Source organism: Stenella coeruleoalba (assembly GCF_951394435.1).
Source record: "Stenella coeruleoalba genome assembly, contig: scaffold_111, whole genome shotgun sequence".
Classification (NCBI taxonomy): domain Eukaryota; kingdom Metazoa; phylum Chordata; class Mammalia; order Artiodactyla; family Delphinidae; genus Stenella; species Stenella coeruleoalba.
This window is the reverse complement of record NW_027645943.1, coordinates 587,256-614,630: the sequence shown is the minus strand read 5'-3', so window position 1 is coordinate 614,630 and position 27,375 is coordinate 587,256. Positions and strand designations below refer to the sequence as shown.

At 43.9% G+C, this 27,375-nt stretch overlaps 1 long non-coding RNA gene across 19 annotated transcripts in view; it reads right to left on the bottom strand.

The window, feature by feature from the left end:
• LOC307181455 overlaps nt 1-27,375 on the bottom strand; it is a 947,438-nt gene that overhangs the window by 365,790 nt on the left and 554,273 nt on the right. Inside the window, exon 9 of one of the 19 annotated variants that reach the window (XR_013826799.1) lies at nt 21,208-21,288. The exons of the other annotated variants lie outside the window; for them this stretch is intronic. This is a non-coding gene — a long non-coding RNA (uncharacterized lncRNA). Of the gene's footprint in view, nt 1-21,207; nt 21,289-27,375 lie in introns of those variants that run through there. 19 annotated transcript variants of the gene reach the window in all.

The following is a 27,375-nucleotide window of genomic DNA, read 5'->3' as shown; positions in this document are numbered from 1 at the left end:
TGTTGCGGCCAGCTCAAAAGAAAGCGAGTTGAAGAAAGGAGCTCAGGGGCACTGTAATTCACAAACCTGCAGAGTTATAAATGACAGCTATCGTCCAAAAATAGACTGAAGTAAGGCTGCCAAGAGGACTTGAAAGCGGGGCAGAATTGCAGGAAACCGATTTCAGGAGGTAGACTGGAATTGCATTGAAAGCATAGGAAAAGAGGCAGAACGTCCACAATGATGCACTTGGCCAAAAAGGGCGTATGCGTTTTTTCCTGAATATATTCAGGAAAAAACGCATACGCCCTTTTTGGCCAACCAAGCAAGCTTGCAAAGGAAATCTGCACTACAATGAAGTCTCACTTCCCCCCGGTCAAAAGGGCCATCTGAAAAAAGTGTAAAATCCAGAAAGGCAGGACAGGACATGGAGAACTGGGAGCCTTGTTATGCTGAAGGGCGGGATGTAAATTGCCAACAAACACTCGGGAGAAGTGTATGGTGTTTCCTGAAACATCTAAAAAACAAAGCAACAGAGCCTAGGGCACTTCCACTTATGGTCCTATAGTTTAGGGAATTTAAAATCAAAAAGACACAGCCACCCCAATGTTTCGAATGGCTCTGTTTACAAGAACCTCGTTTACAGTACTAGTTCAACATCGCAGAAAGTGAAAAATGGATAAAAAAGTTGTGGTATTTACTTACAAAGCAATATCACTCAGCAATGAAATCTGTGTCATCAGGCCCTTAGCAGCACAATGAGTGGATTCAGGTATGATGATTCTAACTGAAATAAGTCACACAGAAAAAGAAATATCATAGGATATCAGTAATACACGGAATGTAAACTTGGCTACACAGGAACTGAATTACAGAACAGAACAGGGTCTCAAATTTAGAAAACCAACTTATGCTTGCTTAAGGGGAAAGGTGAGTTGGGGTGCTGCATAAAACCAGAGATTGAAATGAGCACAGATAAAGTTCCTTAAGCCAAATATGGAATAGACAAGAGCTACTCCTTGCTCAACAAAATGGACTCAGCACCGCATATTAAACGCCTAAGAATGTACCTGACTAGTAAGTATCTTAAAACCTATGGATTGCTAGGTCTCTGAAAGAGAATCAAGCATGTGTACAGGGGCATAAACGCAGCAGTGATAGGATTGGAGAGGTTCGGTGAGTAAATGAAGACCCTTTGAAGTCATATTGCATGGTACCCATTCCACGGGTTTCAACTACCCAGATTTTAGGTATTCTTCCTTCAGCTAAAACATGCATGTGGAACCCAGAGTATGATCAACCATGTGATCGGGAGACGTGTTCAAATATGTCTCAGTTTTCATACCCTGGTACTCGGGTGCAACATTCCAGACGCCTTACTAACACTCTCCCCACTTGGAGAGCCAGCGCCTTTAACCTCCTGTTTGGCCCAGTTTGCAATTTCTGCGGAAGATGAACAGGAATAGCGAGAACCAATGAGAGGCTAGCTGGAGGTGTCTGGACGGGCAAATTTAACTCTCATTTCCCACCAGGAAGAGGAAATAACCAAAGGCTCAGCGTGCCGTACCGGAACCAGATTAGGGCCTGAAGCCATCCTGCGGTGTTGCGGCCAGGTCACAAGAAAGCGAGTTGAAGAAAGGAGCTCAGGGTCACTGTAATCCACAAACCTGCAGAGTTATAAATGACAGCTATCGTCCAAAAATAGACTGAAGTAAGGCTGCCAAGAGGACTTGAAAACGGGGCAGAATTGCAGCAAACCGATTTCAGGAGGTAGACTGGAATTGCATTGAAAGCATAGGAAAAGAGGCAGAACGTCCACAATGATGCACTTGGCCAAAAAGGGCGTATGCGTTTTTTCCTGAATATATTCAGGAAAAAACGCATACGCCCTTTTTGGCCAACCAAGCAAGCTTGCAAAGGAAATCTGCACTACAATGAAGTCTCACTTCCCCCCGGTCAAAAGGGCCATCTGAAAAAAGTGTAAAATTCAGAAAGGCAGGACAGGCCATGGAGAACTGGGAGCCTTGTTATGCTGATGGGCGGGATGTAAATTGCCAACAGCCACTCCGGAGAAGTGTATGGTGTTTCCTGAAACATCTAAAAAACAAAGCAACAGAGCCTAGGGCACTTCCACTTATGGTCCTATAGCTTAGGGAAATTAAAATCAAAAAGACACAGCCACCCCAAAGTTTGGGACGCCTCTGTTTACAAGAACCTCGTTTACCGTACAAGTTCAATATCACAGAAAGTGAAAAATGGATAAAGAAGTTGTGGTATTCATGTACAAAGCAATATCACTCAGCAATGAAATCTATGTCACCAGGCCCGTAGCAGCATAATGAGTGGATTCGGGTATGGTGATTCTAACTGAAATAAGTCACACAGAAAAAGAAACATCAAAAAATATCACTAATACATGGAATTTAAACTTTGCTACAGAGGAACTGAATTACAAAACAGAACAGGGTCTCAAATTTAGAAAACCAACTTATGCTTGCTTAAGGGTAAAGGTGAGTTGGGGTGCTGCATAAAACCAGAGATTGAAATGAGCACAGATAAAGTTCCTTAAGCCAAATATGGAATAGACAAGAGCTACTCCTTGCTCAACGAAATGGACTCAAAACCCCATATTAAACGCCTAAGAATGTACCTGACTAGTAAGTATCATAAAACCTATGGATTGCTATGTCTCCAAAAGAGAATCAAGCATGTGTACAGGGGCATAAACGCAGCAGTGAGAGGATTGGAGAGGTTCGGTGAGCAAATGAAGACCCTTTGAAGTCATATTGCATGGTACCCATTACACGGGTCTTAACTCTCCAGGTTTAAGGTATTCTTCCTTCAGCTAAAACATGCATGTGGAACCCAGAGTATGATCAACCATGTGAACGGGAGACGTGTTCAAATATGTCTCAGTTTTCCTCCCCTGGTACTCGGGTGCAACATTCCAGACGCTTTACTAACACTCTCCCCACTTGGAGAGTCAGTCCCTTTAACCTCCTGTTTGGCCCAGTTTGCAATTTCTGCGGAAGATGAACAGGAATAGCGAGAACCAATGAGAGACTAGCTGGAGGTGTCTGGACGGGCAAATTTAACTCTCATTTCCCACCAGGAAGAGGAAATAACCAAAGGCTCAGCGTGCCGTGCCGGAACCAGATTAGGGCCTGAAGCCATCCTGCGGTGTTGCGGCCAGGTCACAAGAAAGCGAGATGAAGAAAGGAGCTCAGGGGCACTGTAATTCACAAACCTGCAGAGTTATAAATGACAGCTATCGTCCAAAAATAGACTGAAGTAAGGCTGCCAAGAGGACTTGAAAGCGGGGCAGAATTGCAGGAAACCGATTTCAGGAGGTAGACTGGAATTGCATTGAAAGCATAGGAAAAGAGGCAGAACGTCCACAATGATGCACTTGGCCAAAAAGGGCGTATGCGTTTTTTCCTGAATATATTCAGGAAAAAACGCATACGCCCTTTTTGGCCAACCAAGCAAGCTTGCAAAGGAAATCTGCACTACAATGAAGTCTCACTTCCCCCCGGTCAAACGGGCCATCTGAAAAAAGTGTAAAATCCAGAAAGGCAGGACAGGCCATGGAGAACTGGGAGCCTTGTTATGCTGATGGGCGGGATGTAAATTGCCAACAACCACTCGGGAGAAGTGTATGGTGTTTCCTGAAACATCTAAAAAACAAAGCAACAGAGCCTAGGGCACTTCCACTTATGGTCCTATAGCTTAGGGAAATTAAAATGAAAAAGACACAGCCACCCAAAATTTGGAACGGCTCTGTTTACAAGAACCTCGTTTACAGTACAAGTTCAACATCGCAGAAAGTGAAAAATGGATAAAGAAGTTGTGGTATTTACTTACAAAGCAATATCACTCAGCAATGAAATCTGTGTCATCAGGCCCTTAGCAGCACAATGAGTGGATTCAGGTATGATGATTCTAACTGAAATAAGTCACACAGAAAAAGAAACATCATAAGATATCACTAATACACGGAATGTAAACTTGGCTACACAGGAACTGCATTCCAAAACAGAACAGTGTCTCAAATTTAGAAAACCAACTTATGCTTGCTTAAGGGGAAAGGTGAGTTGGGGTGCTGCATAAAACCAGAGATTGAAATGAGCACAGATAAAGTTCCTTAAGCCAAATATGGAATAGACAAGAGCTACTCCTTGCTCAACGAAATGGACTCAACACCCCATATTAAACGCCTAAGAATGTACCTGACTAGTAAGTATCTTAAAACCTATGGATTTCTATGTCTCCAAAAGAGAATCAAGCGTGTGTACAGGGGCATAAACGCAGCAGTGATAGGATTGGAGAGGTTCGGTGAGCAAATGAAGACCCTTTGAAGTCATATAGCATGGTACCCATTACACGGGTCTCAACTCTCCAGGTTTAAGGTATTCTTCCTTCAGCTAAAACATGCATGTGGAACCCAGAGTATGATCAACCATGTGAACGGGAGACGTGTTCAAATATGTCTCAGTTTTCCTCCCCTGGTACTCGGGTGCAACATTCCAGACGCTTTACTAACACTCTCCCCACTTGGAGAGTCAGCGCCTTTAACCTCCTGTTTGGCCCAGTTTGCAATTTCTGCGGAAGAAGAACAGGAATAGCGAGAAACAATGAGAGGCTAGCTGGAGGTGTCTGGACGGGCAAATTTAACTCTCATTTCCCACCAGGAAGAGGAAATAACCAAAGGCTCAGCGTGCCGTGCCGGAACCAGATTAGGGCCTGAAGCATCCTGCGGTGTTGTGGCCAGCTCACAAGAAAGCGAGTTGAAGAAAGGAGCTCAGGGGCACTGCAATTCACAAAACTGCAGAGTTATAAATGACAGGTATCGTCCAAAAATAGACTGAAGTAAGGCTGCCAAGAGGACTTGAAAGCGGGGCAGAATTGCAGGAAACCGATTTCAGGAGGTAGACTGGAATTGCATTGAAAGCATAGGAAAAGAGGCAGAACGTCCACAATGATGCACTTGGCCAAAAAGGGCGTATGCGTTTTTTCCTGTATATATTCAGGAAAAAACGCATACGCCCTTTTTGGCCAACCAAGCAAGCTTGCAAAGGAAATCTGCACTACAATGAAGTCTCACTTCCCCCCGGGCAAAAGGGCCATCTGGAAAAAGTGTAAAATCCAGAAAGGCAGGACAGGCCATGGAGAACTGGGAGCCTTGTTATGCTGATGGGCGGGATGTAAATTGCCAACAGACACTCAGGAGAAGTGTATGGTGTTTCCTGAAACATCTAAAAAACAAAGCAACAGAGCCTAGGGCACTTCCGCTTATGGTCCTATAGCTTAGGGAAATTAAAATCAAAAAGACACAGCCACCCCAAAGTTTGGGATGCCTCCGTTTACAAGAACCTCGTTTACCGTACAAGTTCAATATCACACTAAGTGAGAAATGGATAAAGAACTTGTGGTACTTACGTACAATGCAGTATCACTCAGCAATGAAATCTATGTCATCAGGCCCGTAGCAGCATAATGAGTGGATTCGGGTAAGGTGATTCTAACTGAAATAAGTCACACAGAAAAAGAAACATCAAAAAATATCACTAATACATGGAATTTAAACTTTGCTACAGAGGAACTGAATTACAAAACAGAACAGGGTCTCAAATTTAGAAAACCAACTTATGCTTGCTTAAGGGTAAAGGTGAGTTGGGGTGCTGCATAAAACCAGAGATTGAAATGAGCACAGATAAAGTTCCTTAAGCCAAATATGGAATAGAGAAGAGCTACTCCTTGCTCAACGAAATGGACTCAAAACCCCATATTAAACGCCTAAGAATGTACCTGACTAGTAAGTATCTTAAAACCTATGGATTGCTATGCCTCCAAAAGAGAATCAAGCGTGTGTACAGGGGCATAAACGCAGCAGTGATAGGATTGGAGAGATTCGGTGAGCAAATGAAGACCCTTTGAAGTCATATTGCATGGTACCCATTACACGGGTCTCAACTCTCCAGGTTTAAGGTATTCTTCCTTCAGCTAAAACATGCATGTGGAACCCAGAGTATGATCAACCATGTGAACGGGAGACGTGTTCAAATATGTCTCAGTTTTCCTCCCCTGGTACTCGGGTGCAACATTCCAGACGCTTTACTAACACTCTCCCGACTTGGAGAGTCAGTCCCTTTAACCTCCTGTTTGGCCCAGTTTGCAATTTCTGCGGAAGATGAACAGGAATAGCGAGAACCAATGAGAGGCTAGCTGGAGGTGTCTGGACGGGCAAATTTAACTCTCATTTCCAACCAGGAAGAGGAATTAACCAAAGGCTCAGCATGCCGGGCCGGAACCAGATTAGGGCCTGAAGCCATCCTGCGGTGTTGCGGCCAGGTCACAAGAAAGCGAGTTGAAGAAAGGAGCTCAGGGGCACTGTAATTCACAAACCTGCAGAGTTATAAATGACAGCTATCGTCCCAAAATAGACTGAAGTAAGGCTGCCAAGAGGACTTGAAAGCGGGGCAGAATTGCAGGAAACCGATTTCAGGAGGTAGACTGGAATTGCATTGAAAGCATAGGAAAAGAGGCAGAACGTCCACAATGATGCACTTGGCCAAAAAGGGCGTATGCGTTTTTTCCTGAATATATTCAGGAAAAAACGCATATGCCCTTTTTGGCCAACCAAGCAAGCTTGCAAAGGAAATCTGCACTACAATGAAGTCTCACTTCCCCCCGGTCAAAAGGGCCATCTGAAAAAAGTGTAAAATCCAGAAAGGCAACAGGCCATTGAGAACTGGGAGCCTTGTTATGCTGATGGGCGGGATGTAAATTGCCAACAGACACTTGGGAGAAGTGTATGGTGTTTCCTGAAACATCTAAAAAACAAAGCAACAGAGCCTAGGGCACTTCCACTTATGGTCCTATAGCTTAGGGAAATTAAAATCAAAAAGACACAGCCACCCCAAAGTTTGGAACAGCTCTGTTTACAAGAACCTCGTTTAAAGTACAAGTTCAACATCGCAGAAAGTGAAAAATGGATAAAGAAGTTGTGGTATTCACTTACAAAGCAATATCACTCAGCAATGAAATCTATGTCATCAGGCCCTTAGCAGCACAATGAGTGGATTCAGGTATGATGATTCTAACTGAAATAAGTCACACAGAAAAAGAAACATCATAAGATATCAGTAATACACGGAATGGAAACTTGGCTACACAGGAACTGAATTACAGAACAGAACAGGGTCTCAAATTTAGAAAACCAACTTATGCTTGCTTAAGGGGAAAGGTGAGTTGGGGTGCTGCATAAAACCAGAGATTGAAATGAGCACAGATAAAGTTCCTTAAGCCAAATATGGAATAGACAAGAGCTACTCCTTGCTCAACGAAATGGACTCAACACCGCATATTAAACGCCTAAGAATGTACCTGACTAGTAAGTATCTTAAAACCTATGGATTGCTATGTCTCCGAAAGAGAATCAAGCATGTGTACAGGGGCATAAACGAAGCAGTGATAGGATTGGAGAGGTTTGGTGAGCAAATGAAGACCCTTTGAAGTCATATTGCATGGTACCCATTCCACGGGTTTCAACTACCCAGGTTTTAGGTATTCTTCCTTCAGCTAAAACATGCATGTGGAACCCAAGTATGATCAACCATGTGAACGGGAGACGTGTTCAAATATGTCTCAGTTTTCCTCCCCTGGTACTCGGGTGCAACATTCCAGACGCTTTACTAACACTCTCCCCACTTGGAAAGTCAGCGCCTTTAACCTCCTGTTTGGCCCAGTTTGCAATTTCTGCGGAAGATGAACAGGAATAGCGAGAACCAATGAGAGGCTAGCTGGAGGTGTCTGGACGGGCAAATTTAACTCTCATTTCCCACCAGGAAGAGGAAATAACCAAAGGCTCAGCGTGCCGTACCGGAACCAGATTAGGGCCTGAAGCCATCCTGCGGTGTTGCGGCCAGGTCACAAGAAAGCGAGTTGAAGAAAGGAGCTCAGGGTCACTGTAATCCACAAACCTGCAGAGTTATAAATGACAGCTATCGTCCAAAAATAGACTGAAGTAAGGCTGCCAAGAGGACTTGAAAGCGGGGCAGAATTGCAGCAAACCGATTTCAGGAGGTAGACTGGAATTGCATTGAAAGCATAGGAAAAGAGGCAGAACGTCCACAATGATGCACTTGGCCAAAAAGGGCGTATGCGTTTTTTCCTGAATATATTCAGGAAAAAACGCATACGCCCTTTTTGGCCAACCAAGCAAGCTTGCAAAGGAAATCTGCACTACAATGAAGTCTCACTTCCCCCCGGTCAAAAGGGCCATCTGAAAAAAGTGTAAAATTCAGAAAGGCAGGACAGGCCATGGAGAACTGGGAGCCTTGTTATGCTGATGGGCGGGATGTAAATTGCCAACAGCCACTCCGGAGAAGTGTATGGTGTTTCCTGAAACATCTAAAAAACAAAGCAACAGAGCCTAGGGCACTTCCACTTATGGTCCTATAGCTTAGGGAAATTAAAATCAAAAAGACACAGCCACCCCAAAGTTTGGGACGCCTCTGTTTACAAGAACCTCGTTTACCGTACAAGTTCAATATCACAGAAAGTGAAAAATGGATAAAGAAGTTGTGGTATTCATGTACAAAGCAATATCACTCAGCAATGAAATCTATGTCACCAGGCCCGTAGCAGCATAATGAGTGGATTCGGGTATGGTGATTCTAACTGAAATAAGTCACACAGAAAAAGAAACATCAAAAAATATCACTAATACATGGAATTTAAACTTTGCTACAGAGGAACTGAATTACAAAACAGAACAGGGTCTCAAATTTAGAAAACCAACTTATGCTTGCTTAAGGGTAAAGGTGAGTTGGGGTGCTGCATAAAACCAGAGATTGAAATGAGCACAGATAAAGTTCCTTAAGCCAAATATGGAATAGACAAGAGCTACTCCTTGCTCAACGAAATGGACTCAAAACCCCATATTAAACGCCTAAGAATGTACCTGACTAGTAAGTATCGTAAAACCTATGGATTGCTATGTCTCCAAAAGAGAATCAAGCATGTGTACAGGGGCATAAACGCAGCAGTGAGAGGATTGGAGAGGTTCGGTGAGCAAATGAAGACCCTTTGAAGTCATATTGCATGGTACCCATTACACGGGTCTTAACTCTCCAGGTTTAAGGTATTCTTCCTTCAGCTAAAACATGCATGTGGAACCCAGAGTATGATCAACCATGTGAACGGGAGACGTGTTCAAATATGTCTCAGTTTTCCTCCCCTGGTACTCGGGTGCAACATTCCAGACGCTTTACTAACACTCTCCCCACTTGGAGAGTCAGTCCCTTTAACCTCCTGTTTGGCCCAGTTTGCAATTTCTGCGGAAGATGAACAGGAATAGCGAGAACCAATGAGAGACTAGCTGGAGGTGTCTGGACGGGCAAATTTAACTCTCATTTCCCACCAGGAAGAGGAAATAACCAAAGGCTCAGCGTGCCGTGCCGGAACCAGATTAGGGCCTGAAGCCATCCTGCGGTGTTGCGGCCAGGTCACAAGAAAGCGAGATGAAGAAAGGAGCTCAGGGGCACTGTAATTCACAAACCTGCAGAGTTATAAATGACAGCTATCGTCCAAAAATAGACTGAAGTAAGGCTGCCAAGAGGACTTGAAAGCGGGGCAGAATTGCAGGAAACCGATTTCAGGAGGTAGACTGGAATTGCATTGAAAGCATAGGAAAAGAGGCAGAACGTCCACAATGATGCACTTGGCCAAAAAGGGCGTATGCGTTTTTTCCTGAATATATTCAGGAAAAAACGCATACGCCCTTTTTGGCCAACCAAGCAAGCTTGCAAAGGAAATCTGCACTACAATGAAGTCTCACTTCCCCCCGGTCAAACGGGCCATCTGAAAAAAGTGTAAAATCCAGAAAGGCAGGACAGGCCATGGAGAACTGGGAGCCTTGTTATGCTGATGGGCGGGATGTAAATTGCCAACAACCACTCGGGAGAAGTGTATGGTGTTTCCTGAAACATCTAAAAAACAAAGCAACAGAGCCTAGGGCACTTCCACTTATGGTCCTATAGCTTAGGGAAATTAAAATGAAAAAGACACAGCCACCCAAAATTTGGAACGGCTCTGTTTACAAGAACCTCGTTTACAGTACAAGTTCAACATCGCAGAAAGTGAAAAATGGATAAAGAAGTTGTGGTATTTACTTACAAAGCAATATCACTCAGCAATGAAATCTGTGTCATCAGGCCCTTAGCAGCACAATGAGTGGATTCAGGTATGATGATTCTAACTGAAATAAGTCACACAGAAAAAGAAACATCATAAGATATCACTAATACACGGAATGTAAACTTGGCTACACAGGAACTGCATTCCAAAACAGAACAGTGTCTCAAATTTAGAAAACCAACTTATGCTTGCTTAAGGGGAAAGGTGAGTTGGGGTGCTGCATAAAACCAGAGATTGAAATGAGCACAGATAAAGTTCCTTAAGCCAAATATGGAATAGACAAGAGCTACTCCTTGCTCAACGAAATGGACTCAACACCCCATATTAAACGCCTAAGAATGTACCTGACTAGTAAGTATCTTAAAACCTATGGATTTCTATGTCTCCAAAAGAGAATCAAGCGTGTGTACAGGGGCATAAACGCAGCAGTGATAGGATTGGAGAGGTTCGGTGAGCAAATGAAGACCCTTTGAAGTCATATAGCATGGTACCCATTACACGGGTCTCAACTCTCCAGGTTTAAGGTATTCTTCCTTCAGCTAAAACATGCATGTGGAACCCAGAGTATGATCAACCATGTGAACGGGAGACGTGTTCAAATATGTCTCAGTTTTCCTCCCCTGGTACTCGGGTGCAACATTCCAGACGCTTTACTAACACTCTCCCCACTTGGAGAGTCAGCGCCTTTAACCTCCTGTTTGGCCCAGTTTGCAATTTCTGCGGAAGAAGAACAGGAATAGCGAGAAACAATGAGAGGCTAGCTGGAGGTGTCTGGACGGGCAAATTTAACTCTCATTTCCCACCAGGAAGAGGAAATAACCAAAGGCTCAGCGTGCCATGCCGGAACCAGATTAGGGCCTGAAGCATCCTGCGGTGTTGTGGCCAGCTCACAAGAAAGCGAGTTGAAGAAAGGAGCTCAGGGGCACTGCAATTCACAAAACTGCAGAGTTATAAATGACAGGTATCGTCCAAAAATAGACTGAAGTAAGGCTGCCAAGAGGACTTGAAAGCGGGGCAGAATTGCAGGAAACCGATTTCAGGAGGTAGACTGGAATTGCATTGAAAGCATAGGAAAAGAGGCAGAACGTCCACAATGATGCACTTGGCCAAAAAGGGCGTATGCGTTTTTTCCTGTATATATTCAGGAAAAAACGCATACGCCCTTTTTGGCCAACCAAGCAAGCTTGCAAAGGAAATCTGCACTACAATGAAGTCTCACTTCCCCCCGGGCAAAAGGGCCATCTGGAAAAAGTGTAAAATCCAGAAAGGCAGGACAGGCCATGGAGAACTGGGAGCCTTGTTATGCTGATGGGCGGGATGTAAATTGCCAACAGACACTCAGGAGAAGTGTATGGTGTTTCCTGAAACATCTAAAAAACAAAGCAACAGAACCTAGGGCACTTCCACTTATGGTCCTATAGCTTAGGGAAATTAAAATCAAAAAGACACAGCCACCCCAAAGTTTGGGATGCCTCCGTTTACAAGAACCTCGTTTACCGTACAAGTTCAATATCACACTAAGTGAGAAATGGATAAAGAACTTGTGGTACTTACGTACAATGCAGTATCACTCAGCAATGAAATCTATGTCATCAGGCCCGTAGCAGCATAATGAGTGGATTCGGGTAAGGTGATTCTAACTGAAATAAGTCACACAGAAAAAGAAACATCAAAAAATATCACTAATACATGGAATTTAAACTTTGCTACAGAGGAACTGAATTACAAAACAGAACAGGGTCTCAAATTTAGAAAACCAACTTATGCTTGCTTAAGGGTAAAGGTGAGTTGGGGTGCTGCATAAAACCAGAGATTGAAATGAGCACAGATAAAGTTCCTTAAGCCAAATATGGAATAGACAAGAGCTACTCCTTGCTCAACGAAATGGACTCAAAACCCCATATTAAACGCCTAAGAATGTACCTGACTAGTAAGTATCTTAAAACCTATGGATTGCTATGCCTCCAAAAGAGAATCAAGCGTGTGTACAGGGGCATAAACGCAGCAGTGATAGGATTGGAGAGATTCGGTGAGCAAATGAAGACCCTTTGAAGTCATATTGCATGGTACCCATTACACGGGTCTCAACTCTCCAGGTTTAAGGTATTCTTCCTTCAGCTAAAACATGCATGTGGAACCCAGAGTATGATCAACCATGTGAACGGGAGACGTGTTCAAATATGTCTCAGTTTTCCTCCCCTGGTACTCGGGTGCAACATTCCAGACGCTTTACTAACACTCTCCCGACTTGGAGAGTCAGTCCCTTTAACCTCCTGTTTGGCCCAGTTTGCAATTTCTGCGGAAGATGAACAGGAATAGCGAGAACCAATGAGAGGCTAGCTGGAGGTGTCTGGACGGGCAAATTTAACTCTCATTTCCAACCAGGAAGAGGAATTAACCAAAGGCTCAGCATGCCGGGCCGGAACCAGATTAGGGCCTGAAGCCATCCTGCGGTGTTGCGGCCAGGTCACAAGAAAGCGAGTTGAAGAAAGGAGCTCAGGGGCACTGTAATTCACAAACCTGCAGAGTTATAAATGACAGCTATCGTCCCAAAATAGACTGAAGTAAGGCTGCCAAGAGGACTTGAAAGCGGGGCAGAATTGCAGGAAACCGATTTCAGGAGGTAGACTGGAATTGCATTGAAAGCATAGGAAAAGAGGCAGAACGTCCACAATGATGCACTTGGCCAAAAAGGGCGTATGCGTTTTTTCCTGAATATATTCAGGAAAAAACGCATATGCCCTTTTTGGCCAACCAAGCAAGCTTGCAAAAGAAATCTGCACTACAATGAAGTCTCACTTCCCCCCGGTCAAAAGGGCCATCTGAAAAAAGTGTAAAATCCAGAAAGGCAACAGGCCATTGAGAACTGGGAGCCTTGTTATGCTGATGGGCGGGATGTAAATTGCCAACAGACACTTGGGAGAAGTGTATGGTGTTTCCTGAAACATCTAAAAAACAAAGCAACAGAGCCTAGGGCACTTCCACTTATGGTCCTATAGCTTAGGGAAATTAAAATCAAAAAGACACAGCCACCCCAAAGTTTGGAACAGCTCTGTTTACAAGAACCTCGTTTAAAGTACAAGTTCAACATCGCAGAAAGTGAAAAATGGATAAAGAAGTTGTGGTATTCACTTACAAAGCAATATCACTCAGCAATGAAATCTATGTCATCAGGCCCTTAGCAGCACAATGAGTGGATTCAGGTATGATGATTCTAACTGAAATAAGTCACACAGAAAAAGAAACATCATAAGATATCAGTAATACACGGAATGGAAACTTGGCTACACAGGAACTGAATTACAGAACAGAACAGGGTCTCAAATTTAGAAAACCAACTTATGCTTGCTTAAGGGGAAAGGTGAGTTGGGGTGCTGCATAAAACCAGAGATTGAAATGAGCACAGATAAAGTTCCTTAAGCCAAATATGGAATAGACAAGAGCTACTCCTTGCTCAACGAAATGGACTCAACACCGCATATTAAACGCCTAAGAATGTACCTGACTAGTAAGTATCTTAAAACCTATGGATTGCTATGTCTCCGAAAGAGAATCAAGCATGTGTACAGGGGCATAAACGAAGCAGTGATAGGATTGGAGAGGTTTGGTGAGCAAATGAAGACCCTTTGAAGTCATATTGCATGGTACCCATTCCACGGGTTTCAACTACCCAGGTTTTAGGTATTCTTCCTTCAGCTAAAACATGCATGTGGAACCCAAGTATGATCAACCATGTGAACGGGAGACGTGTTCAAATATGTCTCAGTTTTCCTCCCCTGGTACTCGGGTGCAACATTCCAGACGCTTTACTAACACTCTCCCCACTTGGAAAGTCAGCGCCTTTAACCTCCTGTTTGGCCCAGTTTGCAATTTCTGCGGAAGATGAACAGGAATAGCGAGACCCAATGAGAGACTAGCTGGAGGTGTCTGGACGGGCAAATTTAACTCTCATTTCCCAACAGGAAGAGGAAATAACCAAAGGTTCAGCGTGCCGTACCGGAACCAGATTAGGGCCTGAAGCCCTCCTGCGGTGTTGCGGCCAGCTCAAAAGAAAGCGAGTTGAAGAAAGGAGCTCAGGGGCACTGTAATTCACAAACCTGCAGAGTTATAAATGACAGCTATCGTCCAAAAATAGACTGAAGTAAGGCTGCCAAGAGGACTTGAAAGCGGGGCAGAATTGCAGGAAACCGATTTCAGGAGGTAGACTGGAATTGCATTGAAAGCATAGGAAAAGAGGCAGAACGTCCACAATGATGCACTTGGCCAAAAAGGGCGTATGCGTTTTTTCCTGAATATATTCAGGAAAAAACGCATACGCCCTTTTTGGCCAACCAAGCAAGCTTGCAAAGGAAATCTGCACTACAATGAAGTCTCACTTCCCCCCGGTCAAAAGGGCCATCTGAAAAAAGTGTAAAATCCAAAAAGGCAGGACAGGACATGGAGAACTGGGAGCCTTGTTATGCTGAAGGGCGGGATGTAAATTGCCAACAAACACTCGGGAGAAGTGTATGGTGTTTCCTGAAACATCTAAAAAACAAAGCAACAGAGCCTAGGGCACTTCCACTTATGGTCCTATAGTTTAGGGAATTTAAAATCAAAAAGACACAGCCACCCCAATGTTTCGAATGGCTCTGTTTACAAGAACCTCGTTTACAGTACTAGTTCAACATCGCAGAAAGTGAAAAATGGATAAAAAAGTTGTGGTATTTACTTACAAAGCAATATCACTCAGCAATGAAATCTGTGTCATCAGGCCCTTAGCAGCACAATGAGTGGATTCAGGTATGATGATTCTAACTGAAATAAGTCACACAGAAAAAGAAATATCATAGGATATCAGTAATACACGGAATGTAAACTTGGCTACACAGGTACTGAATTACAGAACAGAACAGGGTCTCAAATTTAGAAAACCAACTTATGCTTGCTTAAGGGGAAAGGTGAGTTGGGGTGCTGCATAAAACCAGAGATTGAAATGAGCACAGATAAAGTTCCTTAAGCCAAATATGGAATAGACAAGAGCTACTCCTTGCTCAACAAAATGGACTCAGCACCGCATATTAAACGCCTAAGAATGTACCTGACTAGTAAGTATCTTAAAACCTATGGATTGCTAGGTCTCTGAAAGAGAATCAAGCATGTGTACAGGGGCATAAACGCAGCAGTGATAGGATTGGAGAGGTTCGGTGAGTAAATGAAGACCCTTTGAAGTCATATTGCATGGTACCCATTCCACGGGTTTCAACTACCCAGATTTTAGGTATTCTTCCTTCAGCTAAAACATGCATGTGGAACCCAGAGTATGATCAACCATGTGATCGGGAGACGTGTTCAAATATGTCTCAGTTTTCATACCCTGGTACTCGGGTGCAACATTCCAGACGCCTTACTAACACTCTCCCCACTTGGAGAGTCAGCGCCTTTAACCTCCTGTTTGGCCCAGTTTGCAATTTCTGCGGAAGATGAACAGGAATAGCGAGAACCAATGAGAGGCTAGCTGGAGGTGTCTGGACGGGCAAATTTAACTCTCATTTCCCACCAGGAAGAGGAAATAACCAAAGGCTCAGCGTGCCGTACCGGAACCAGATTAGGGCCTGAAGCCATCCTGCGGTGTTGCGGCCAGGTCACAAGAAAGCGAGTTGAAGAAAGCAGCTCAGGGTCACTGTAATCCACAAACCTGCAGAGTTATAAATGACAGCTATCGTCCAAAAATAGACTGAAGTAAGGCTGCCAAGAGGACTTGAAAGCGGGGCAGAATTGCAGCAAACCGATTTCAGGAGGTAGACTGGAATTGCATTGAAAGCATAGGAAAAGAGGCAGAACGTCCACAATGATGCACTTGGCCAAAAAGGGCGTATGCGTTTTTTCCTGAATATATTCAGGAAAAAACGCATACGCCCTTTTTGGCCAACCAAGCAAGCTTGCAAAGGAAATCTGCACTACAATGAAGTCTCACTTCCCCCCGGTCAAAAGGGCCATCTGAAAAAAGTGTAAAATTCAGAAAGGCAGGACAGGCCATGGAGAACTGGGAGCCTTGTTATGCTGATGGGCGGGATGTAAATTGCCAACAGCCACTCCGGAGAAGTGTATGGTGTTTCCTGAAACATCTAAAAACAAAGCAACAGAGCCTAGGGCACTTCCACTTATGGTCCTATAGCTTAGGGAAATTAAAATCAAAAAGACACAGCCACCCCAAAGTTTGGGACGCCTCTGTTTACAAGAACCTCGTTTACCGTACAAGTTCAATATCACAGAAAGTGAAAAATGGATAAAGAAGTTGTGGTATTCATGTACAAAGCAATATCACTCAGCAATGAAATCTATGTCACCAGGCCCGTAGCAGCATAATGAGTGGATTCGGGTATGGTGATTCTAACTGAAATAAGTCACACAGAAAAAGAAACATCAAAAAATATCACTAATACATGGAATTTAAACTTTGCTACAGAGGAACTGAATTACAAAACAGAACAGGGTCTCAAATTTAGAAAACCAACTTATGCTTGCTTAAGGGGAAAGGTGAGTTGGGGTGCTGCATAAAACCAGAGATTGAAATGAGCACAGATAAAGTTCCTTAAGCCAAATATGGAATAGACAAGAGCTACTCCTTGCTCAACGAAATGGACTCAAAACCCCATATTAAACGCCTAAGAATGTACCTGACTAGTAAGTATCTTAAAACCTATGGATTGCTATGCCTCCAAAAGAGAATCAAGCGTGTGTACAGGGGCATAAACGCAGCAGTGATAGGATTGGAGAGGTTCGGTGAGCAAATGAAGACCCTTTGAAGTCATATTGCATGGTACCCATTACACGGGTCTCAACTCTCCAGGTTTAAGGTATTCTTCCTTCAGCTAAAACATGCATGTGGAACCCAGAGTATGATCAACCATGTGAACGGGAGACGTGTTCAAATATGTCTCAGTTTCCTCCCCTGGTACTCGGGTGCAACATTCCAGACGCTTTACTAACACTCTCCCGACTTGGAGAGTCAGTCCCTTTAACCTCCTGTTTGGCCCAGTTTGCAATTTCTGTGGAAGATGAACAGGAATAGCGAGAACCAATGAGAGGCTAGCTGGAGGTGTCTGGACGGGCAAATTTAAATCTCATTTCCAACCAGGAAGAGGAATTAACCAAAGGCTCAGCATGCCGGGCCGGAACCAGATTAGGGCCTGAAGCCATCCTGCGGTGTTGCGGCCAGGTCACAAGAAAGCGAGTTGAAGAAAGGAGCTCAGGGGCACTGTAATTCACAAACCTGCAGAGTTATAAATGACAGCTATCGTCCAAAAATAGACTGAAGTAAGGCTGCCAAGAGGATTTGAAAGCGGGGCAGAATTGCAGGAAACCGATTTCAGGAGGTAGACTGGAATTGCATTGAAAGCATAGGAAAAGAGGCAGAACGTCCACAATGATGCACTTGGCCAAAAAGGACGTATGCGTTTTTTCCTGAATATATTCAGGAAAAAACGCATACGCCCTTTTTGGCCAACCAAGCAAGCTTGCAAAGGAAATCTGCACTACAATGAAGTCTCACTTCCCCCCGTCAAAAGGGCCATCTGAAAAAAGTGTAAAATTCAGAAAGGCAGGACAGGCCCTGGAGAACTGGGAGCCTTGTTATGCTGATGGGCGGGATGTAAATTGCCAACAGCCACTCCGGAGAAGTGTATGGTGTTTCCTGAAACATCTAAAAAACAAAGCAACAGAGCCTAGGGCACTTCCACTTATGGTCCTATAGCTTAGGGAAATTAAAATCAAAAAGACACAGCCACCCCAAAGTTTGGGACGCCTCTGTTTACAAGAACCTCGTTTACCGTACAAGTTCAATATCACAGAAAGTGAAAAATGGATAAAGAAGTTGTGGTATTCATGTACAAAGCAATATCACTCAGCAATGAAATCTATGTCACCAGGCCCGTAGCAGCATAATGAGTGGATTCGGGTATGGTGATTCTAACTGAAATAAGTCACACAGAAAAAGAAACATCAAAAAATATCACTAATACATGGAATTTAAACTTTGCTACAGAGGAACTGAATTACAAAACAGAACAGGGTCTCAAATTTAGAAAACCAACTTATGCTTGCTTAAGGGGAAAGGTGAGTTGGGGTGCTGCATAAAACCAGAGATTGAAATGAGCACAGATAAAGTTCCTTAAGCCAAATATGGAATAGACAAGAGCTACTCCTTGCTCAACGAAATGGACTCAACACCCCATATTAAACGCCTAAGAATGTACCTGACTAGTAAGTATCTTAAAACCTATGGATTGCTATGCCTCCAAAAGAGAATCAAGCGTGTGTACAGGGGCATAAACGCAGCAGTGATAGGATTGGAGAGGTTCGGTGAGCAAATGAAGACCCTTTGAAGTCATATTGCATGGTACCCATTACACGGGTCTCAACTCTCCAGGTTTAAGGTATTCTTCCTTCAGCTAAAACATGCATGTGGAACCCAGAGTATGATCAACCATGTGAACGGGAGACGTGTTCAAATATGTCTCAGTTTCCTCCCCTGGTACTCGGGTGCAACATTCCAGACGCTTTACTAACACTCTCCCGACTTGGAGAGTCAGTCCCTTTAACCTCCTGTTTGGCCCAGTTTGCAATTTCTGCGGAAGATGAACAGGAATAGCGAGAACCAATGAGAGGCTAGCTGGAGGTGTCTGGACGGGCAAATTTAACTCTCATTTCCCACCAGGAAGAGGAAATAACCAAAGGCTCAGCGTGCCGTACCGGAACCAGATTAGGGCCTGAAGCCATCCTGCAGTGTTGCGGCCAGGTCACAAGAAAGCGAGTTGAAGAAAGGAGCTCAGGGGCACTGTAATTCACAAACCTGCAGAGTTATAAATGACAGCTATCGTCCAAAAATAGACTGAAGTAAGGCTGCCAAGAGGACTTGAAAGCGGGGCAGAATTGCAGGAAACCGATTTCAGGAGGTAGACTGGAATTGCATTGAAAGCATAGGAAAAGAGGCAGAACGTCCACAATGATGCACTTGGCCAAAAAGGGCGTATGCGTTTTTTCCTGAATATATTCAGGAAAAAACGCATACGCCCTTTTTGGCCAACCAAGCAAGCTTGCAAAGGAAATCTGCACTACAATGAAGTCTCACTTCCCCCCGGTCAAAAGGGCCATCTGAAAACAGTGTAAAATCCAGAAAGGCAGGACAGGCCATGGAGAACTGGGAGCCTTGTTATGCTGATGGGCGGGATGTAAATTGCCAACAGACACTTGGGAGAAGTGTATGGTGTTTCCTGAAACATCTAAAAACAAAGCAACAGAGGCTAGGGCACTGCCACTTATGGTCCTATAGCTTAGGGAAATTAAAATCAAAAAGACACAGCCACCCCAAAGTTTGGGACGCCTCCGTTTACAAGAACCTCGTTTACCGTACAAGTTCAATATCACAGAAAGTGAAAAATGGATAAAGAAGTTGTGGTACTCATGTACAAAGCAATATCACTCAGCAATGAAATCTATGTCACCAGGCCCGTAGCAGCATAATGAGTGGATTCGGGTATGGTGATTCTAACTGAAATAAGTCACACAGAAAAAGAAACATCAAAAAATATCACTAATACATGGAATTTAAACTTTGCTACAGAGGAACTGAATTACAAAACAGAACAGGGTCTCAAATTTAGAAAACCAACTTATGCTTGCTTAAGGGGAAAGGTGAATTGGGGTGCTGCATAAAACCAGAGATTGAAATGAGCACAGATAAAGTTCCTTAAGCCAAATATGGAATAGACAAGAGCTACTCCTTGCTCAACGAAATGGACTCCACACCCCATATTAAACGCCTAAGAATATACCTGACTAGTAAGTATCTTAAAACCTATGGATTGCTATGTCTCCAAAAGAGAATCAAGCGTGTGTACAAGGGTCATAAACGCAGCAGTGATAGGATTGGAGAGATTCGGTGAGCAAATGAAGACCCTTTGAAGTCATATTGCATGGTACCCATTCCACGGGTCTCAACTCTCCAGGTTTAAGGTATTCTTTCTTCAGCTAAAACATGCATGTGGAACCCAGAGTATGATCAACCGTGTGATCGGGAGACGTGTTCAAATATGTCTCAGTTTTCGTCCCCTGGTACTTCGGTGGAACATTCCAGACGCTTTACTAACACTCTCCCGACTTGGAGAGTCAGTCCCTTTAACCTCCTGTTTGGCCCAGTTTGCAATTTCTGCGGAAGATGAACAGGAATAGCGAGAACCAATGAGAGGCTAGCTGGAGGTGTCTGGACGGGCAAATTTAACTCTCATTTCCCACCAGGAAGAGGAAATAACCAAAGGCTCAGCGTGCCGTACCGGAACCAGATTAGGGCCTGAAGCCATCCGGCGGTGTTGCGGCCAGGTCACAAGAAAGCGAGTTGAAGAAAGGAGCTCAGGGGCACTGTAATTCACAAACCTGCAGAGTTATAAATGACAGCTATCGTCCAAAAATAGACTGAAGTAAGGCTGCCAAGAGGACTTGAAAGCGGGGCAGAATTGCAGGAAACCGATTTCAGGAGGTAGACTGGAATTGCATTGAAAGCATAGGAAAAGAGGCAGAACGTCCACAATGATGCACTTGGCCAAAAAGGGCGTATGCGTTTTTTCCTGAATATATTCAGGAAAAAACGCATACGCCCTTTTTGGCCAACCAAGCAAGCTTGCAAAGGAAATCTGCACTACAATGAAGTCTCACTTCCCCCCGGTCAAAAGGGCCATCTGAAAAAAGTGTAAAATCCAGAAAGGCAGGACAGGCCATGGAGAACTGGGAGCCTTGTTATGCTGATGGGCGGGATGTAAATTGCCAACAACCACTCGGGAGAAGTGTATGGTGTTTCCTGAAACATCTAAAAAACAAAGCAACAGAACCTAGGGCACTTCCACTTATGGTCCTATAGCTTAGGGAAATTAAAATCAAAAAGACACAGCCACCCCAAAGTTTGGATCGGCTCTGTTTACAAGAACGTCGTTTACAGTACAAGTTCAACATCGCAGAAAGTGAAAAATGGATAAAGAAGTTGTGGTATTTACTTACAAAGGAATATCACTCAGCAATGAAATCTGTGTCATCAGGCCCTTAGCAGCACAATGAGTGGATTCAGGTATGATGATTCTAACTGAAATAAGTCACACAGAAAAAGAAACATCATAACATATCAGTAATACATGGAATGTAAACTTGGCTACACAGGAACTGAATTACAGAACAGAACAGGGTCTCAAATTTAGAAAACCAACTTATGCTTGCTTAAGGGGAAAGGTGAGTTGGGGTGCTGCATAAAACCAGAGATTGAAATGAGCACAGATAAAGTTCCTTAAGCCAAATATGGAATAGACAAGAGCTACTCCTTGCTCAACGAAATGGACTCAACAACCCATATTAAACGCCTAAGAATGTACCTGACTTGTAAGTATCTTAAAACCTATGGATTGCTATGTCTCCGAAAGAGAATCAAGCATGTGTACAGGGGCATAAACGCAGCAGTGATAGGATTGGAGAGGTTCGGTGAGCATATGAAGACCCTTTGAAGTCATATTGCATGGTACCCATTCCACGGGTTTCAAATATGCAGGTTTAAGGTATTCTTCCTTCAGCTAAAACATGCATGTGGAACCTAGAGTATGATCAACCATGTGATCGGGAGACGTGTTCAAATATGTCTCAGTTTTGGTACCCTGGTACTCGGGTGCAACATTCCAGACGCTTTACTAACACTCTCCCCACTAGGAGAGTCAGTCCCTTTAACCTCCTGTTTGCCCCAGTTTGCAATTTCTGCGGAAGATGAACAGGAATACCGAGAACCAATGAGAGGCTAGCAGGAGGTGTCTGGATGGGCAAATTTAACTCTCATTTCCCACCAGGAAGAGGAATTAACCAGAGGCTCAGCGTGCCGTGCCAGAACCAGATAAGGGCCTGAAGACATCCTGCGGTGTTGCGGCCAGGTCACAAGAAAGCGAGTTAAAGAAAGGAGCTCAGGAGCACTGTAATTCACAAACCTGCAGAGTTATAAATGACAGCTATCGTCCAAAAATAGACTGAAGTAAGGCTGCCAAGAGGACTTGAAAGCGGGGCAGAATTGCAGGAAACCCATTTCAGGAGGTAGACTGGAATTGCATTGAAAGCATAGGAAAAGAGGCAGAACGTCCACAATGATGCACTTGGCCAAAAAGGGCGTATGCGTTTTTTCCTGAATATATTCAGGAAAAAACGCATACGCCCTTTTTGGCCAACCAAGCAAGCTTGCAAAGGAAATCTGCACTACAATGAAGTCTCACTTCCCCCCAGTCAAAAGGGCCATCTGAGAAAAGTGTAAAATCCAGAAAGGCAGGACAGGCCATGGAGAACTGGAAGCCTTGTTATGCTGATGGGCGGGATGTAAATTGCCAACAACCACTCGGGAGAAGTGTATGGTGTTTCCTGAAACATCTAAAATACAAAGCAACAGAGCCTAGGGCACTTCCACTTATGGTCCTATAGCTTAGGGAATTTAAAATCAAAAAGACACAGCCACCCCAAATTTTGGAACGGCTCTGTTTACAAGAACCTCGTTTACAGTACAAGTTCAACATCGCAGAAATTGAAAAATGGATAAAGAAGTTGTGGTATTTACTTACAAAGGAATATCACTCAGCAATGAAATCTGTGTCATCAGGCCCTTAGCAGAACAATGAGTGGATTCAGGTATGATGATTCTAACTGAAATAAGTCACACAGAAAAAGAAACATCATAACATATCAGTAATACATGGAATGTAAACTTGGCTACACAGGAACTGAATTACAGAACAGAACAGGGTCTCAAATTTAGAAAACCAACTTATGCTTGCTTAAGGGGAAAGGTGAGTTGGGGTGCTGCATGAAACCAGAGATTGAAATGAGCACAGATAAAGGTCCTTAAGCCAAATATGGAATAGACAAGAGCTACTCCTTGCTCAACGCAATGGACTCAACACCCCATATTAAACGCCTAAGAATGTACCTGACTAGTAAGTATCTTAAAACCTATGGATTGCTATGTCTCCAAAAGAGAATCAAGCGTGTGTACAGGGGCATAAACGCAGCAGTGATAGGATTGGAGAGGTTCGTTGAGCAAATGAAGCCCCTTTGAAGTCATATTGCATGGTACCCATTACACGGGTCTCAACTCTCCAGGTTTAAGGTATTCTTTCTTTAGCTAAAACATGCATGTGGAACCCAGAGTATGATCAACCATGTGAACGGGAGACGTGTTCAAATATGTCTCAGTTTTCCTCCCCTGGTACTCGGGTGCAACATTCCAGACGCTTTACTAACACTCTCCCCACTTGGAGAGTCAGTCCCTTTAACCTCCTGTTTGGCCAAGTTTGCAATTTCTGCGGAAGATGAACAGGAATAGCGAGAACCAATGAGAGGCTAGCTGGAGGTGTCTGAACGGGCAAATTTAACTCTCATTTCCCACCAGGAAGAGGAATTAACCAAAGGCTCAGCATGCCGGGCCGGAACCAGATTAGGGCCTGAAGCCATCCTGCGGTGTTGTGGCCAGGTCACAAGAAAGCGAGTTGAAGAAAGGAGCTCAGGGGCACTGTAATTCACAAACCTGCAGAGTTATAAATGACAGCTATCGTCCAAAAATAGACTGAAGTAAGGCTGCCAAGAGGACTTGAAAGCGGGGCAGAATTGCAGGAAACCAATTTCAGGAGGTAGACTGGAATTGCATTGAAAGCATAGGAAAAGAGGCAGAACGTCCACAATGATGCACTTGGCCAAAAAGGGCGTATGCGTTTTTTCCTGAATATATTCAGGAAAAAACGCATACGCCCTTTTTGGCCAACCAAGCAAGCTTGCAAAGGAAATCTGCACTACAATGAAGTCTCACTTCCCCCCGGTCAAAAGGGCCATCTGAAAAAAGTGTAAAATCCAGAAAGGCAGGACAGGCCATGGAGAACTGGGAGCCTTGTTATGCTGATGGGCGGGATGTAAATTGCCAACAACCACTCGGGAGAAGTGTATGGTGTTTCCTGAAACATCTAAAAAACAAAGCAACAGAACCTAGGGCACTTCCACTTATGGTCCTATAGCTTAGGGAAATTAAAATCAAAAAGACACAGCCACCCCAAAGTTTGGAACGGCTCTGTTTACAAGAACCTCGTTTACAGTACAAGTTCAACATCGCAGAAAGTGAAAAATGGATAAAGAAGTTGTGGTATTTACTTACAAAGCAATATCACTCAGCAATGAAATCTGTGTCATCAGGCCCTTAGCAGCACAATGAGTGGATTCAGGTATGCTGATTCTAACTGAAATAAGTCACAAAGAAAAAGAAACATCATAAGACATCAGTAATACACGGAATGTAAACTTGGCTACACAGGAACTGAATTACAGAACAGAACAGGGTCTCAAATTTAGAAAACCAACTTATGCTTGCTTAAGGGGAAAGGTGAGTTGGGGTGCTGCATGAAACCAGAGATTGAAATGAGCACAGATAAAGTTCCTTAAGCCAAATATGGAATAGACAAGAGCTACTCCTTGCTCAATGAAATGGACTCAACACCGCATATTAAACGCCTAAGAATGTACCTGACTAGTAAGTATCTTAAAACCTATGGATTGCTATGTCTCCGAAAGAGAATCAAGCATGTGTACAGGGGCATAAACGCAGCAGTGATAGGATTGGAGAGGTTCGGTGAGCAAATGAAGACCCTTTGAAGTCATATTGCATGATACCCATTACACGGGTCTTAACTCTCCAGGTTTAAGGTATTCTTCCTTCAGCTAAAACCTGCATGTGGAACCCAGAGTATGATCAACCATGTGAACGGGAGACGTGTTCAAATATGTCTCAGTTTTCCTCCCCTGGTACTCGGGTGCAACATTCCAGACGCTTTACTAACACTCTCCCCACTTGGAGAGTCAGCGCCTTTAACCTCCTGTTTGGCCCAGTTTGCAATTTCTGCGGAAGATGAACAGGAATAGCGAGAACCAATGAGAGACTAGCTGGAGGTGTCTGGACGGGCAAATTTAACTCTCATTTCCCACCAGGAAGAGGAAATAAGCAAAGGCTCAGCGTGCCGTGCCGGAACCAGATTAGGGCCTGAAGCCATCCTGCGGTGTTGCGGCCAGGTCACAAGAAAGCGAGTTGAAGAAAGGAGCTCAGGGGCACTGTAATTCACAAACCTGCAGAGTTATAAATGACAGCTATCGTCCAAAAATAGACTGAAGTAAGGCTGCCAAGAGGACTTGAAAGTGGGGCAGAATTGCAGGAAACCAATTTCAGGAGGTAGACTGGAATTGCATTGAAAGCATAGGAAAAGAGGCAGAACGTCCACAATGATGCACTTGGCCAAAAAGGGCGTATGCGTTTTTTCCTGAATATATTCAGGAAAAAACGCATACGCCCTTTTTGGCCAAGCAAGCAAGCTTGCAAAGGAAATCTGCACTACAATGAAGTCTCACTTCCCCCCGGTCAAAAGGGTCATCTGAAAAAAGTGTAAAATCCAGAAAGGCAGGACAGGCCATGGAGAACTGGGAGCCTTGTTATGCTGATGGGCGGGATGTAAATTGCCAACAGACACTCAGGAGAAGTGTATGTTGTTTCCTGAAACATCTAAAAAACAAAGCAACAGAGCCTAGGGCACTGCCACTTATGGTCCTATAGCTTAGGGAAATTAAAATCAAAAAGACACAGCCACCCCAAAGTTTGGGACGCCTCTGTTTAGAAGAACTACATTTACCGAACAAGTTCAATATCACAGAAAGTGAAAAATGGATAAAGAACTTGTGGTACTTACGTACAATGCAGTATCACTCAGCAATGAAATCTATGTCATCAGGCCCGTAGCAGCATAATGAGTGGATTCAGGTACGATGATTCTAACTGAAATAAGTCACACAGGAAAAGAAACATCATAAGATATCACTAATACACGGAATGTAAACTTGGCTACACAGGAACTGAATAACAGAACAGAACAGGGTCTCAAATTTAGAAAACCAACTTATGCTTGCTTAAGGGGAAAGGTGAGTTGGGGTGCTGCATAAAACCAGAGATTGAAATGAGCACAGATAAAGTTCCTTAAGCCAAATATGGAATAGACAAGAGCTACTCCTTGCTCAACGAAATGGACTCAACACCGCATATTAAACGCCTAAGAATGTACGTGACTAGTAAGTATCTTAAAACCTATAGATTGCTATGTCTCCGAAAGAGAATCAAGCATGTGTACAGGGGCATAAACGCAGCAGTGATAGGATTGGAGAGGTTCGGTGAGCAAATGAAGACCCTTTGAAGTCATATTGCATGATACCCATTACACGGGTCTTAACTCTCCAGGTTTAAGGTATTCTTCCTTCAGCTAAAACCTGCATGTGGAACCCAGAGTATGATCAACCATGTGAACGGCAGACGTGTTCAAATATGTCTCAGTTTTCCTCCCCTGGTACTCGGGTGCAACATTCCAGACGCTTTACTAACACTCTCCCCACTTGGAGAGTCAGCGCCTTTAACCTCCTGTTTGGCCCAGTTTGCAATTTCTGCGGAAGATGAACAGGAATAGCGAGAACCAATGAGAGACTAGCTGGAGGTGTCTGGACGGGCAAATTTAACTCTCATTTCCCACCAGGAAGAGGAAATAAGCAAAGGCTCAGCGTGCCGTGCCGGAACCAGATTAGGGCCTGAAGCCATCCTGCGGTGTTGCGGCCAGGTCACAAGAAAGCGAGTTGAAGAAAGGAGCTCAGGGGCACTGTAATTCACAAACCTGCAGAGTTATAAATGACAGCTATCGTCCAAAAATAGACTGAAGTAAGGCTGCCAAGAGGACTTGAAAGCGGGGCAGAATTGCAGGAAACCAATTTCAGGAGGTAGACTGGAATTGCATTGAAAGCATAGGAAAAGAGGCAGAACGTCCACAATGATGCACTTGGCCAAAAAGGGCGTATGCGTTTTCTCCTGAATATATTCAGGAAAAAACGCATACGCCCTTTTTGGCCAAGCAAGCAAGCTTGCAAAGGAAATCTGCACTACAATGAAGTCTCACTTCCCCCCGGTCAAAAGGGTCATCTGAAAAAAGTGTAAAATCCAGAAAGGCAGGACAGGCCATGGAGAACTGGGAGCCTTGTTATGCTGATGGGCGGGATGTAAATTGCCAACAGACACTCAGGAGAAGTGTATGTTGTTTCCTGAAACATCTAAAAAACAAAGCAACAGAGCCTAGGGCACTG